The sequence below is a fragment of the Xiphophorus hellerii genome, chromosome 20 (assembly GCF_003331165.1).
Source record: "Xiphophorus hellerii strain 12219 chromosome 20, Xiphophorus_hellerii-4.1, whole genome shotgun sequence".
Lineage (NCBI taxonomy): Eukaryota > Metazoa > Chordata > Actinopteri > Cyprinodontiformes > Poeciliidae > Xiphophorus > Xiphophorus hellerii.
The window spans coordinates 18,114,507-18,130,092 of NC_045691.1; the positions used below are offsets into that span (position 1 = coordinate 18,114,507).

The 15,586-nt window shown below is 37.5% G+C and overlaps 1 protein-coding gene and 1 long non-coding RNA gene across 3 annotated transcripts in view; one reads left to right on the forward strand and one right to left on the reverse strand.

Moving 5' to 3' along the window:
- srgap3 (SLIT-ROBO Rho GTPase activating protein 3) overlaps window positions 1-15,586 on the forward strand; it is a 69,036-nt gene that overhangs the window by 1,227 nt on the left and 52,223 nt on the right. The window lies entirely within an intron of this gene.
- LOC116710225 (uncharacterized) lies at window positions 6,965-14,024 on the reverse strand. The gene is made up of 3 exons (XR_004337068.1): window positions 12,681-14,024; window positions 12,512-12,580; window positions 6,965-11,821 (listed from the first exon to the last, which is right to left on the reverse strand). It is a non-coding gene; the product is annotated as an uncharacterized LOC116710225 (long non-coding RNA).

Sequence of the window (15,586 nt, forward strand, 5' to 3'; positions counted from 1 at the left end):
AATCACCAACATTTTCCACCATACTCTTTAAATGATTCCTGGAGCGACTGATGTTTTCTCTGGCTGCATGGATCATTGCCCTCACCCTGTTTGTTACTGCACATTGCCAGCCAGATGGCTGAAATAAGCCAACTACACATTATCTTCAGTTACAAGAAGACATTATATTCACTGTTTGGAAATATCCCTACACCCTGTTTATATTTATTCAGAGATGCTCCATAAAGTTAATTTAAGTCTGTGTAAGTCTTAAAAAGTTATGGATTAAAAAATTCTGCCGGTCACATGGCTGAAAGAAAAGCGACAACACACTGTTATTTAATTTAGGTTTCAGTAAGCGGTAAGGCTCCTATATATCAATATTACCCTATCACATAATGTAATTTTGCTACCTTGTTCATGTTATATGATGGAACAATTTGACTTTCCTGCTTGGTTTTTACTTGTTCCGCTCGATTATAATATCATTTCATTTCTCCATCTGGGATTTCTGCCATTGAAATGCATTGCGAAATGTTATAATATTATTTGCCCTTAGCACTTGAAAACTATTACTCTGTGTAAATTTATTGTTTTGTTCTTAATTCTTTGTATAAATTTTTACTACATTGTCGTAACTCAGATAATCATATCTTATATTTTTAAGATTTTGCTGCTTTTTGAATCCTGCGTAAATAACAGGATCAAGTCAAGTCAATTTATCTTTATTTGTAAAGCACATTTCAGGAACAGGGAAGTTCAAGGTGCTTTGGAAGTTTTTTTTTTTTTTTTTACTCATGTTTAGTAAGAATCTCAACCAGCCCATGCCTGTCCTGGAACACCAAATTGGACATTACCGTGGTTATTGTGGCATTAAACTTATGCTAACTGAGAAAACATATATACATTTTTGCGTGGATTTGCAAGAACAACTTTGATCACCTCACTTGTAAGTGTTCCTCTTAAAAAATAAGACAAATTTTAAGGCTTAAGAGCTCTGCCCATTCACTCTCCACTGAAGCTGTAATTGAGCCACCTTTCTTTGTGTTTAAAAAATAGGCCCCTGTAAAAGATTTGTGTAAACATGTCACTGCTCATCTATCCCGTCTTGCTTGGTGCCTTTCTGCAGGCCATTTCTGGCAACTCAGGCATCATTTATTCAGCTCAGATCCAACGGTATTGTGGCTGAATTGCTCCCGTGTCACATATCCGGGCCCCGCTTGCAGCCTCTTTTTCGTTAGGCAGCACCCCTTCAAACTGTGGACGTTAATTCACGCAGACTGCTGCTTGTTTCTCATTCACAGCTGGTGTGTTGTATACGGCCTGCGGGCACATAGAGCGCCCTTGCTCTCCACAGCCACCACCTCACAGGCACAAAGGCGACGTTACGAGCCGGAGCAGGCAGTGAGTGAGCCATAATGATATTCAGATTGGAAATTGCACCTGTCTCATTGTGAGTTATTACTTTATGGTTAATGTGTAGTCAACATGGCAGATGGGGCCATATCATCCGAGTGTCACTGATTAGGTCATAACAAGGCGGCGGGGGTGCTTTATTATGTATGAGCTTTAATAGACAAGTGACAGAAAAATAGCTGGTTTCAGCAATACAACAAAGGATAAAAAACAGTTAGTGCATTTGTCAGGGATAAATAATAGACTTGTTTGAATCCACAAGCTGCAGATGACATGAAATGTAACCCCCTCCCCTTATAGAGCTGCAAACCGCTGTGCTAAAATTTGAACCCCCTGCCACTGATGAATTCCTGACGACCCCCGAGACCGGCTGCCTAAGCAGAGACTCTTAAAGACCCTGGGTGAGGGTGTTCACTTTGTTCAAGCTGTTCAGCTGGCTGATCTTTCATTTGCATGTCAATAGAGGAGGGCTCCAGGCCTGAACAGGGAGGGAGAGACAGAGTGGCTGAGGAGTTTGGACTCTGTTTTGTAGCTCACCACCATGTGGTTGCTGGACTGCGGCGCTGCCTCCTCCTTTTTGCCAAGTTTTACAGGAAGCTTGTGAAGTGGGCTCAACTAACAGCAGCTGCTTGACATTTACGATAAAATCTGTGTCCGTAAAGCTATGCTCCCTCATTATTATATACACATATGTGCTTTAAATGTTTAAAAAACTGGATAAGAAGTAGGAGCTTTAAGCCTGGATAGTCAAACACCTGAACGTTTGTTTCAGCAGGACTGGTTTTTATTTAACTGGTATGGTGTTTAGTTTTTTTTTTTTTCTTTTCCTTTTGCTGCACTTTAAATTGACTTAATTAACTGCAGAATCTGTTGGCTGCGTTTCCTGAATCCCACACAGTAATTAATCACTGATTCCATCCACTGGATGGAGTTTAGTAAAACTTCACCCCTACTGTTTTCATCTGGTGTTTTCACATAATAGTGTTTTTCTTATGGTGTTTTACATGCAAACGATGGAGTGGTCTGTTTTTTTTTTGTTTCAGATTATTGCATTTAAAAGTGCACAGTAATTATCACGTTTACGTTCAATTAAATAATTTACAGTGTCTTGCAAAAGTATCTATATCTGCGTTTTGATATTTTGCTATGTTACAGACACACACTTCAGTGTATTTTTTCAGAATTTATTTTGAATTACACCAAGAACAAACAGAGCCTTGTCTTAAAAGAGAAGAATTTTGTTTAAAATGATGCTTAAATAAAACTGTAAGTTCATTGACAGTTTTACATTGGTGCCTTTTCTTATTCGCCAAATAACTCAAGCTCAATCATATTTAATTCAGCGTTTTTGATTTGACTTAGATTCAAACACATGAATGGGCTTTGATCTAAAACATTCCTTGAAGTCGGGTTGTATGTTTGGACTTGTTATCCTGCTGGAAGGTGAACGTCGGTTGTCAGGTTTTCAACCAGGACTGCGCTGTATTTACCTCTGCCCATCTTCCCGTTAGCTCTGAGCAGCTTCCCTGTCACCACATCTTGAAGCTGCTGCCATCATTTTTTATGAAGACGATGTGAAGACGATGGTGTGATCAGAGTGATATCCTGTGTCAGCTATGCACCACACATAAATTTGCATAAGCTGATGTCTGAAGGTATTTGGTTGCATGGTATTCTATTTAGTAGTATAAAAGTAAAGGGGGTATACCATACTTTTTAAAAACCAAATACCGTTTTCCTTTAACTTCACAATTATTTGCTACTTTCTGTTCATCCGTGACATAAAATCCCAATTGAATATGTTGTTTGTGCTTGTAATTTGACAAAATATGGGCTTAGAGTTTTAAAATGATCTTATCTGGGCTACTTGCTCTTCTAAAGAACTGCCTTGAGTTGGTAAATTAAGACATAAAACAACTCATGAAAAATTATCAGTATCCTCCAGCTGTACAATGTTATGACACCTTAAGTCAAAAATGCACACTTCAAATGAACAGGAGGTGAAATTTTAATACCTCTGCGTTAAGGCTTCAGTTTGAACTTTTACTGCTTAAATTTACAAAGAGAAGTTAAAAACAACAACAACAAAAAAACAGAAAAGCAGTGTTTTTACACTCATAATGTTGTCATCATCATGTTTTACTGTGATAGTGTTTTCAGGGGGTGAGCAGTATTCGCTTCTGCCACAGAAAGTTTATCATGTATGTATCATGTAGCACTTCAGTGTAATCTGACCAGAGATGCCACGTTTTAAACGTCATCCCTGACCTTCTGCTGGTTTTGTTGGTCTTCATGATGCTATTTTATTAATTCAATAATTGTCTCTGACAAACCTCTGATGCCTTCACATAATAACTGGTTTCAAACTGAGATTAAGTCACATGTAGGTGGATTCTGCTTACCACGATTCTGCTTACTGTAGACCACGACATTTTAATATCACGATTATACCACGTTGTAGGTATTGGTGGCACTGTTCTTAAATGGTTCAGGTCTTACCTGGAGGAGAGAACAATCTCGGTCAAGATTGGTGACTCTGAATCATCTACTGCTTCAATGCCTTATGGCGTCCCACAGGGCTCCATTCTGGGCCCACTGCTTTTCTCTCTTTATTTACTGCCTCTGGGTTCTGTCCTCAGGAAACATGGGATTTCGTTTCATTGTTACGCTGATGATTGTCAGATTTATTTGCCCCTGAAGCAAAAGGATGTACATTCTATCAAACATCTCCTGGCATGTCTAGGTGATATTAAAGCTTGGTTGGCCTTGAACTTTTTAAATTTTAATGAAAACAAAACAGAGGTGATGGTGTTTGGACCCAGTGGCTCCTGTGAGTCCTCCTCTGTTGACCTGGGACCCTTGGAGGTTTATTTTAAACCTGTTATTACAGATCTTGGTTTTAAGGTGGACAGTGATTTTAAATTGGATAGCCAAATCAGAGCCGTGGTTAAGTCCAGCTTTTATCATTTAAGGCGATTGGCGTCAGTGAAATCTTTTCTTTCCAGGCAGCATTTTGAAACAGTGATCCATGCTTTTATTTCAACTCGATTGGATTACTGTAACGCACTTTATCTGGGAGTTAGTCAGTCGCTGCTCTCACGTCTGCAGCTAGTACAGAATGCTGCTGCACGACTGCTGACAGGAACTCGAAAGAGGGAACACGTGACCCCTGTCCTGGCCTCACTTCACTGGCTGCCGGTATATTTTAGGATTCATTTTAAAATTCTTATGTTTGTTTTTAAATCACTACATAATCTTGCCCCGGCTTACCTCTCTGAGCTTCTTCACCCATACATACCTTATCGGTCTCTTAGGTCCGCAGATCAGCTGCTTTTGGAGGTACCGAGATCAAGAAGGAGGCTCAGAGGGGACAGAGCTTTCTCTGTCATGGGCCCCAAATTATGGAACAACTTGCCTTTGCAGGTCAGGGAGGCCCCTTCACTGTCCACTTTTAAAGCTCGTCTTAAAACCCATCTATTTTATTTGGCTTTTAACTCTAGCGGGATCTAGTTTCAAATTGTATGTTTTTTTTGTTTTTTTTTGTTTTTAAACTGTAAGTTTTTATTTTATGTTTTTTTTATTGTTATGTTGTGTTTTGATGTACAGCACTTTGTATCAGCTGTGGTTGTTTTAAAGTGCTTTATAAATAAAGTTGGTATGGTATGGTATGGTACCAATAGGCAACATCAGAAGATGTTTGGTTGCACAGGATTTTATTTATTTACTTACTTAGTGTCAAAGTAAAGGATCCTGTCAAAAAAATAAAACACAGCTTGTTTGATCTCCAAATTTGTAGAAAAGTTTAAAGATCTAGTTTTCTTTCTACTTCAGCATTGTATGCTACTGTACATTGTGTTGTTCTGTCATACAAAACCCCAGTAAAGTGTATTAATTTGAAAATATTCCAGGGATACTAATGCTTTTGGAAGTAAATTTGGTCCAGTGTTAGCTGAACTCTGGGTTTTTGGTTAGTTGGTTGTTGAGGTCTTGCCAGGCAGCAGGAAGCTGCAGGAACAGACAGAGAGCAGAGGAGTTGGTCACGCTGAGTCATTTAATGTGGACCCTCCAGCTTCCTGCTTGTTGGGCAAACCTGCTGCAGACTAAGTGAACATTGGCAAAGGAAATTTAATTAATTTGCTGTTAGGGCATTAATCTTGAGTGGGACAGCTTGTTTATTGTACGGCCCAATAAATTCACCTCCTCTCTGGGCTGCTTTGGTTTGTGTGAAACTGCAGTGAGTTATTAAAACATGACAAAGCTGGAGATTGCTTCTGTTGGATTGTTGGATTCCCTATTGTTAATCACTAAGAAACATTTATTAAATGCACTTACTTACTCTGTTGTTGAAAATAAAATAAAAAGATTGATTATCTTGATTTGTTCATAATGAAGTCTTTTTAGAGCTTTATTACGAGCGTAACTGGGGGATTGGGAAATCTGTTTGCTAATATTTCCATCTAAGTTATATATTTTTTCTTCTTTTGCTTTTCTAAGCTTCATGTTTTTTATCTAAAAGTGTCTAATGAAGTGATAGTTGACTGACTGATGGGTAAATCAATTTTCAACATACAAATAGGAACATGTTCTAAATGCAATGGTTGGTCTGGGGTGGATTTCACCTCTCATTGCAGAGACAGAAGGCTGCAGCAGGCAAAATATAAACTTTAACGAGTTACACTAAGTTTGCAAATCTGGATTTTCCTAACCAGTCTGTTGGACCCCATCAACAACTTCCCTCTTGCATTTTATTTCATGAATTCCCCAAGTTATTAAATAAAAGATAATGTGGTGTTTGAATTGTTAAAATAAGCAGTGATAGGCGTTTTAAAAAGTGGTCTCAAATATTCACAGATTTTTGGCTATTAGCAATTATTCGTGACGCTTAAGTCCTTTGAATGACAGGGTTCACTGTGTTAGTAATTGTTTACCAGAATGTGCCAGAAATGTATTAAATGCCTCAATAAAAGTGCATCATACTTAAATCGTCCATCATAATTTAAAGTAAAAAAGATTTATAATTATTTCAATAATTATTAATAAATTGTCCTGTGCTATAAATTAATTATGGTACATATATTTTATCTGGAAGTCTTAACCATTGTAGTCAGTGGACGGTGGTACAATGGCTCTATGTAATTGGCTACCAAACTCGATAGGAGTAGTTGGTGTTTTTTAAAATTGGTTTACAAAAGACTGTAGCACCTAAAACGTAAAATAATAAATGGGTTTCTAAAGTTTCATTCATTATTCATTTTTGTAAAGCAAATCTATTAATATTTAACAAATTATTTATTATCTAAAAACTTTCTACGTTTTCAGCAGCACAGAAATTGGTATCGATCAGTGAAATACTATCATTTATTTGTATTTATTGGACTTTTAAAATAGGATTATATCAAGATGTCTTCACTCATAACTGGAGCCTTGATAACCTTTAAACATTTTCCAGAGGAGATAAATATGTGAATTCAAATGTCGGCTTGCATAAATATATTAATAATAACCGATAAATATGCATAGAAATCAACCAACCGTACATGCTGCTAATGTATTTCGCTTTTTTCTTTCATCTTGTCATTTTTATGTAGTTTATTTTTTAAACTTTAAACAGTACAGACATAAAATCAAACATTACAATTACAAAGGGAGACCTAGAGGTTTTCTTAGATGCATATAAAATAGTGTATCATGTCTTATCACTAGTGAGCTGTTCATAATATCCTTTTATTACACACTGTATGTCATCCTAAATATTAATGACCATTTACAGCAGGAAGGCTTCAAAAAATGTATTTAATGTTGTTCATTTTTCCTCCCCCACAGTCTAAAACTATGACTCTTAAGTTAATTAGTGTCTCTAAATTGCTCTCCGTGTGGACGTGTGTGTGTGTGCTTGCTCATTGTTGTGCTGTGTGTCACTGTTTCCCCCTAAAGAGTGAACCCCACCTTTTACCCAATTAAAGCTGGAGCTAGCACCAGTACCCCCACAACCCTACAAGAAAAGCAGGTACAGACAATCAGAAAGCTGGCTGAAGCTTTGGAAAACCTAAAAATTTAAAATGTGCTCTGCTCATTTTAAATTGAGCAGAGCACCTTTAAAATGCACAACCAAATTTTACCTTTTACAAAACATTTTTTGAGTTGTCATTCTTGTGTACTGTATCATTCGACTCTGTCTGTTTTGCTTCAGAGTTCAGAATCAGCTTTTATTTGGTGTCTTAAGGCTCAGTATGATGAATGCAGCTGCGACTTGATTAACAGAGACGTTGTTCTGTCTGTTTCACAAGTTCTCTAGATATAATTAGCCTTTCAAGAAAATGCAGATCTGTCAAGCATTATTTATCATTTAACAGTGTTTGAATAGTTCCTCAATTCATGTGTTGGCATTAATGAAGCTAACAAAGGCCCTTTGAAAGCAGACAAACAGCTTCGTTTTCATGGTTACTCAGTGCCAGTCAGTCCAAGTGTTCACTTTTCATTTAAGCCATTCAATTTGTTTAAAAAAAATAAAAGTATCAGCATTTCCTGTAAAAGTGATCCTTTTAGCCCCATTCCAGTAAGAGGCTGCTGTGTACTGGGAAACTAGAGATGAATTAGAGGCAGTTTTACATATTTTTCAGTTTAAACCTATAAAAGATTTGTAAAAACCAAAATTAGACTCTCTCCACTTCTCTTTTATTGCCACCATTGCACTTCTAAAGCGAGAAACCTCAATAGGTTTGATATTTGCACCATCAACCCTGATGGTTGTCTGTCATTTTCTTTCTCTTTTACGACCAGAAACGCATAACAAAGCCAAAAAATAAAATTGTAAAAATGAGATTAATATGTCCACAACCCGAGTGACAAGAACATTAGTGATAAAAACAAAGCGTCATTTAGCGTGTATCTTAAAGGTGAACTCTTTTTCTAGAGAAGTTGAAAGGTAATCTTTTAACCCTTTAAGTGGCCCTCAAAATGCTTACATGTAAGTCAATGAGGACATCAGTGTCATCGTGAGAGTTAAACACAGACTCATTTCCTGTCGACACATACTATATTTTAATCTTTGTGTCATGCCTTAAAGGACAGCAACAGCTTCTTTGCACCAACAGCAACCAAATGCAAACAAATTTTTTATAAGCAATGGTGTTAAGAAAAATTTCAGTTTCAAATGAATCGACACTTGTTCCTGTTTATGAGGACAAGGTAATGTTTGCACTGCAGCACAGGTGTTTGTTGCAGGAAATAAGGAAAAGCAATAGTTTAAGTTTGGATTAGCCATCTCTTCTGAAGTTGTTTGGTGATTAATAATCATCATAATGGAAGTTGCACTTTGACATTGTAAAAAGCTAAAGCCATATATCTGTGCGTGAGACATCTGCAGTGGGACGTTCTTGTTAAGGATGCTTGAAATTTGCAGTCAAAATAAGATAAAACTGAATATTAACTTTAAATGTTCAACATGATTTTTTTTTAAATCAAGAGATAAACAGTTAAGTTCAGATGGAACCATATTTCCCCCCCCCCACTGTGACTGTTTACATAAAAACTGGCTTCAGCACAGCAAGCTCCTACACAAAGGTAGGAAAGTAGTAGTTAAAAATTGATGGCCAATCAGGCAGAAATTTATTGTACTCACCGTGTTCAGTGTTTTGCAACAGAGATGTTGCTGAGTATGGCTCACATTCGTGCTACCAGCATTCCAAGGTTGGAAAAAGATAACGTAACAGACATTGCATCAGAAATGTGCAAAACAATGTTTCCAAATGTGTCCATATATGGACTATAGGGGAATTATCGCTCCCCCCTGCAAAGCCTGCTGCTCTGCAAGCCTGTTTTGAGACTAAAGGAGATTTTATTTCTCTCTCTGTTTTTCAGAAAATAAAACTGCCTGTGACAACACTACTGATCTGTTCATATTAAAATCTTCTGAGAGCATACAGGCACTGTAACCATAGCAACAGCTACAACAAGAATGCTCAGCAAAAAAGAAAATGCAGAAAGTCTCTCAAAGCTCACTATCACTAATGAAGCAATTAGTTAAGTGGTAATATTTTAAGCTCCAGAACTGCTAGATTAACTTTATCTTAGCATGTCCCACAGAAGACTTTAGATAATTAAACAGTCCACCTATTTGCAGCTCACAAATCCCTCTTGTACACTAAGGAGTATAGAAATAGGATCAAAAGTGGCACACTCTAAGAAGCTCAAAACTGTGACATTTCACTCTATAGCTTTTAAGAGGTTAATTCAAATTTTATTTTAACTTTGATGGTGATTGCATTTGTTTGGCTAACACATTTTAAATTTGCTGCTATAGCATCAATGTACAGCTTTGAAAACAGCGGTATAAAGTTAGAAAGCTAAAATACTCAGAAAATGTATCGTTTTCTGAAGTCAGAATATGATTCCCTGACTAGATTGAAACCAGAAAATAACTGGCATTACAGAGGCTTGACAAATAGCAATGGCAGTTCTGTCATCTTGGTCTTTTCCTTGTTTCAATTTTAGGCAAGGTGAAATCTTATCTACTTTTAGAACTTGTGCAAGTTGTTTCAAAGGCTCACACAAATAAAATATTTATTTGAACCCCTAAAACATTAGTTGTCTCTATTCTACTGCAAGTGAATTGGTATTTTATTCTAATTTAGCTTAATCAATGCTGTTTAGGGGAAAAGACTGTTTTACTGCTGTAATCAGATGCTGCTGCATTCTGATAAACATAAATCGTGTCCATCTAACTCCACCTCACTCAGCGTGCCACCTCTCCATGTCCACCAGATTTAACCCTTTCCTCCAATAGGCTTCTCCCTTGAGACTGGTTTACGCCCATGTTGCCATGGAGACACTTTGCAGCCTGGTCCTGCGTAGCCGGATGCTGGATACAGCAAATGATTGAAAGCTGGGTAGGATTCTTCAGCTTATGCCTGGATTTAACCATATATGGTGATGAAATGGCCCTCTTCGATATGGCTTGACAGAGATAGACAAGCGTTCTTGTCTATCTCTGTACAAATAGTACTACTATTGCAGTCAATACTATTTGTCTTGGTAGTATTCAATTTCAATACAAAGAGGATCTTTGAGGAGAGGAGAGCTTGGGGCAAGTCAAAATGATGCACAAGTCAATCTGATCTGTTGGGTTTTTTCTTTCAGTCTGGATTGATTTTTAGTTTAGTGGACAGAACATCCAGTGGAAAATCCAATAAACCAGCTGATAATTAGGAGGACCAACACAGAAACTGACAGCTGACATCTTGCTCTAAGACGCTCGACCGGTTCATCTCTACCCAGCTATTGATTGGGCTCATCTAAAGTTCTCTTATCTTTGAGCACACGTGTTGCAGCAGCCTGGGCTACAGAGAGAGACCGGGTTTGATAGAGACAGGCGAAGAACTCACAGCGACATCAGCTGCACGGCCCCATGAATCCAAAATTGTGCTAATCATTAGAGGATTAAAGCTGAACAGAGAAGCAGGGGGATTTGTTCAGCGCTGGGACTTGTATTCTGAGACTTAGTATAAGGGGCAGACAGAGTGAACTGAGGTCTGGATAAGGGCTGCTTTCTTCTGTGTGTCTCCTTTCACACAAATTTGGCTCTGAAGTGTAGAACCGAACTGCTGCAGAGCTGGAGTCGGGGATTAGGTTGGAGAAATTTGGCTTGTAGTTGCTTTTGTCTATTTTTGTGTGCTCCTCTTGCTGCACAGTGACATTGTGACACTTTAAATGCTGCCCCCATCTGCAGTTATCTCCAAGAAGAAGATACCCTCAAGATCAGGGTCACCCATTTTCAAAAATAATTGTAGACTTCTTATTCAGTAATAAAATGCAAACATAATGCATGGTTGACTTAAAAGGCTAAACAAAACTTAAATGGCTAAACAAAAGATTTGAGACATGAACAGATGCTGACACACTGTGAGCATAAATGGATTTTAACATGGTAAATATAAAGCTTCCATTTAAAGCTCTTAGTCTGAGTGTCTTAATAAAAAGCAGCAGATAATAGTGAAGTGGAAAAAAATTACTAATGTCTTTTATGAAAAAAATAAATATTGCGACATGGATTTGTATTCATTCCCTGTTAATTAACTTTCATTAAGATTAACTGCATTGAACCAGTTGTTGTTTGGTTTATCACAGCTTGTTAGGAAGTCGAGGTCAGTCAGAATGTCGTTCCCCTCCAGGGTCAGTGACCAACAATCACAGCTGAAAGGTGCTCGGCATTGAACCTCTGACCTTCAATAAGTCAGAGTGTTAACTGCCCCGTCGACACCGCTCTCGAGGCAACACCAGTAAAAACTTGAAAATCACTGAAGCTCTGCATCTGGTAGTAATTTTGGTGCCATTCTCTTGCTGGGGAGCCAACAGGAAGTCAGGCGGAGCAGCTAGAGGAAGTCTCGAATGCAGATGCTCTCAACCAGATGACTGTGCTACACAAAGACTGCAAAAGAACAAAAAAAAGATCTCATAGCACATTTGAAAGGCTAACAATCATGTAGAAATGTGTCAGGCATCAGTTTAAGATGCTGCAGTCAATCTCACTTAGATCTCAGTACCTTTTCTTCAGACATTTCACAAAGGAGCTTTGTTAAATCTAAATCTTGTTTTATGAAATTTATTATAAATTCCCCCAGAATGTGGTTCAGCACTGTTGTCCCTGCAGGATTTTGTCTGGAAGGGTCAAAGTTCATGCATGTCTGACATCCTGCTATTGTTTTTAGAGGTTTTCCTGTTACTGTCCTATGAGTATCCATATGTTGATCGATGTACATAAAAAATCTCTTTATGGAGTATGTGTAGATGAGGATGATGATGATGATGATTATTATTGTGATACTGTCACATATAAATGATACAGATATTTTAAAGACCTGGATCTCATAATTTAGTCACTGTAAAACTATAATTTACGTCTTCCCAGACGAGACCTATTTAATTTCTCTGCAAAAGTTTTGCTTTACCATAAAATTATCTTTTGATTGCAAGTTTTAGTGAAAGTGTTATATTTGGGTCATCCTGTTAAACGTCCAGTTGACCCTGCATGTGCTCTTCTGCCACAACTTATGAAAAAGTTTGGATCTCAAGGGTTGACCACAGGATTATTGATTATTATTATTATTCACCCTCTCACCTCAGATTCCAGTCGCTAATCAACGAATGCAGACTGTTGCCATGCTGCCAATGAAATTGCTCATAACACCTGAGGTGGTTTTGAAAAAATAGGGAGGAACTGAACAAGGTCTTTAAATAGAGCTGAATCTGGTTGGGGTGGACTGTGAGAGAACTGGTTAAAACCACACCTGTGTAGAAGAAGATTTTGTTTCCTAGGTCAGTCGTCGTGGAGCAGGGTGGAGTACAGCTGCTGTTTCCCCATCCATAACTTGCTGGAGAGATTTTAGATCCATTCGTGCCTGGGAATGCCTTGTGATTCTCTACACTGAGCTGGAGAGGAATGTCTGGGATTTGATCTGTTACTTTCACAAACTAATCTCGGAGAAGCAGAAAACAACAGATATTAGTGTTCGACAAAATGATTTTATGGTTTGCTGCCTCATCACACTCTCCTGTGATGAATGCAAAGTGACATTACAAATAATTTAGGAGTGTAATTTAAAAAATAAAGATTTTGCAGACTTTTGTAAAAGTAACAATGATAGTAGAGTAAATAAAGTAGAGTAGATGTTAGATGTATTAGATGTTGCTGGTGTGAGCAAAGTAGTGTTCATGCATTTCACACACAAAGACAAAAGAAAATGTTGCTGGGTTTCATAAATGCTCAATATAACACATTTACAGTATGAATTATGTTAAACATTAACAACAGTTTAATTGCTGTTTCTTTTAAACCATTAGACTGCAGTTTATTTTAGATATCATTTTTGTGTTTGTGTAGAATATATCAAACTGTTCATAGGTGCTATTTTGGAGCAAGGAACTGGATAAAAAAATAAAATAGTTCTTTCAGAAAAGATGCAATTCATGCTCAGTTACACCAGCAAAAATTAATCATCAAAGTCTGTGTGGTGGCCTAATTCTAATTAGGTTGTTACAAAGGTTGTAAAAGGAGAATTTATCCAAACAGAAGTGCATCCCTCATTTGTGTGATCCCACTAGACTGTTAATCATATTTCAGATGCTCTTGGCCCCCCCACCCCTAGTCGGCCTCTTGTCACATCCGTTTCTATTAAAGAAAAGATCCCACACAAAAACAGAGCAGATGGCTGCATTGCTGCTTGGAGATGACAAGATCCAACAAAGCAGAAACATTAAAGGCTTAACTTAACTCATGTTGAGTTTGACGAGTCATGTTTTTGGTTCATTGCCCAGATAATCCCTTTCCAAACTGGAGGTGTGAGGATTTTTCTGACACTTATTTAATAGAATAATGAGAATCACTGTTTGAAATGCTAATCCTACATGAGCTGCTCCAAATTACCAAGTTATTTTAGGAAGAAATGCATAAATCAGAGATTTGTGGCGAATTTCCGATGGATTTTGGAAACGTTTGACCTGCTGATGTGAGATTTAGTCTTTTGCAACTTACTAATTTTGATTACAATTAAAATTCAAGAATATTTTATTTATCCCCCCCCAAAAAAATAAACAATGTGTTGGTGGACCTCTCATTGTCTAAGTTTCCAGCTACCAGGAACTATGAATAGCAAACTAGTTTTTGTAAATTATTTTAAAACTAAAAATACTTGATATTAATTATAAAATAAAAACAGTTCTTTAAAAAAACACATCTATCTCTCTGAAAAACTGAAAATGTACAAAATAGTTAAATCTTCAGGTATTTACACAGATTAAAAATAAAGCCATGTCAAAACAAAGAAAATTTCTAATCCAGATTATTTTGATTTAAAAAAAATAACTGATGCCACACTGCTTTATTAATTTGGTTTAACTGCACAGAAAAATTAACAATTTCTCTCAATTAGGATTGTTGACAGTTAATCTTTATTAGCATGAATAATAAAGATTCTCTGTGTGTATTCCTGATAGAGCAAGTGTAATATTTCAAAAAGACTACCAACTCTTTCTAATCCAACACTAATTAACTACAGAAGATTAACCCGGCAACCAATACGAGACGTTTCTCATATCTGCTGATGTCCTAAAGGTTTTCATGGTTGAACTGAAGTCTAACAATCAACCCTTGGTCACATGGCTGCAGGACGTTCATTTCTGCACACACTATTCAAGCTCCACAAGACACACTGAGCCAAACTCCTGAAATTCCTCTGCAAGTCAAGTAGTAGGAGCCGTTTTCCACATAAACAAATGTGCAACTGCTGTTGAGCTTACAGTGAAAACTGATTTCGGCACGTCGGCCATATGAGTAGCCATCAACTCCCTCAGTGACGCAGCATGAATGACCAGCTTGGATGCCACTGCTTCCTCTGGCTTCATTCTACATGCCTCACTACTGCTGAAGACAGCAGAGTGTTTATTCCCGCAGCAACAGCTTGTTGTCAACCAGCTACTTTTTGGTATGATGAGGTCACTGATCTGAAGAAATGGTGCGATTTTTAGATTTTGATTAGTTGACTTCTGTCAAAATGAATACTTACATGCTTACATCTGCCTTTATCTATAATTGACTTTGATTTGGATCAGCTGTATTGAATCCACATGATTTATCTGTTCTTCAATTCTTTGATTTTTTTTTTATAGAAGTCCAATCTAATTTTACACTTCATTAAGATAATTCTTGTTGAAAATTGAAGAAAACAGCCTAAGGCAGATTTACAAAATATCTTGTAGATGCAATAATGTAACACGTCACTTACATTGAATCTGAATTATTCTGACAGCTGCATTTACATTAGCCTAGCAGAATCTCCCCTACTCGTTCATTTTCTTTGCAGAGACCATTAAGTAAAGCAGTAAATCTTCCTCCTGTGAATGGACAAAAAGAATGACAGAACCTGCTTTGATGGTGTTCAACAAGATAAACATGCATAATCAATTTAACCACAGACATACAGTACTTCCACAACATTTCTTCTCTTCAAAGACCGAACAGAAGCACAGAGGGGTCGTTCTCTTTGAATAAGCCGCAGCGAATGAGGCTTCTCAAAGGGCTGGGAATAGCTGGGGAATAATTCTCCAATTGCTCATGGTCTCTGAGAGGAATGGGCACACTTCTGGTGAGGGTGTGTGTGTGTGTGTGTGTGCATGACCTATTTCTGTCTTCGACTGT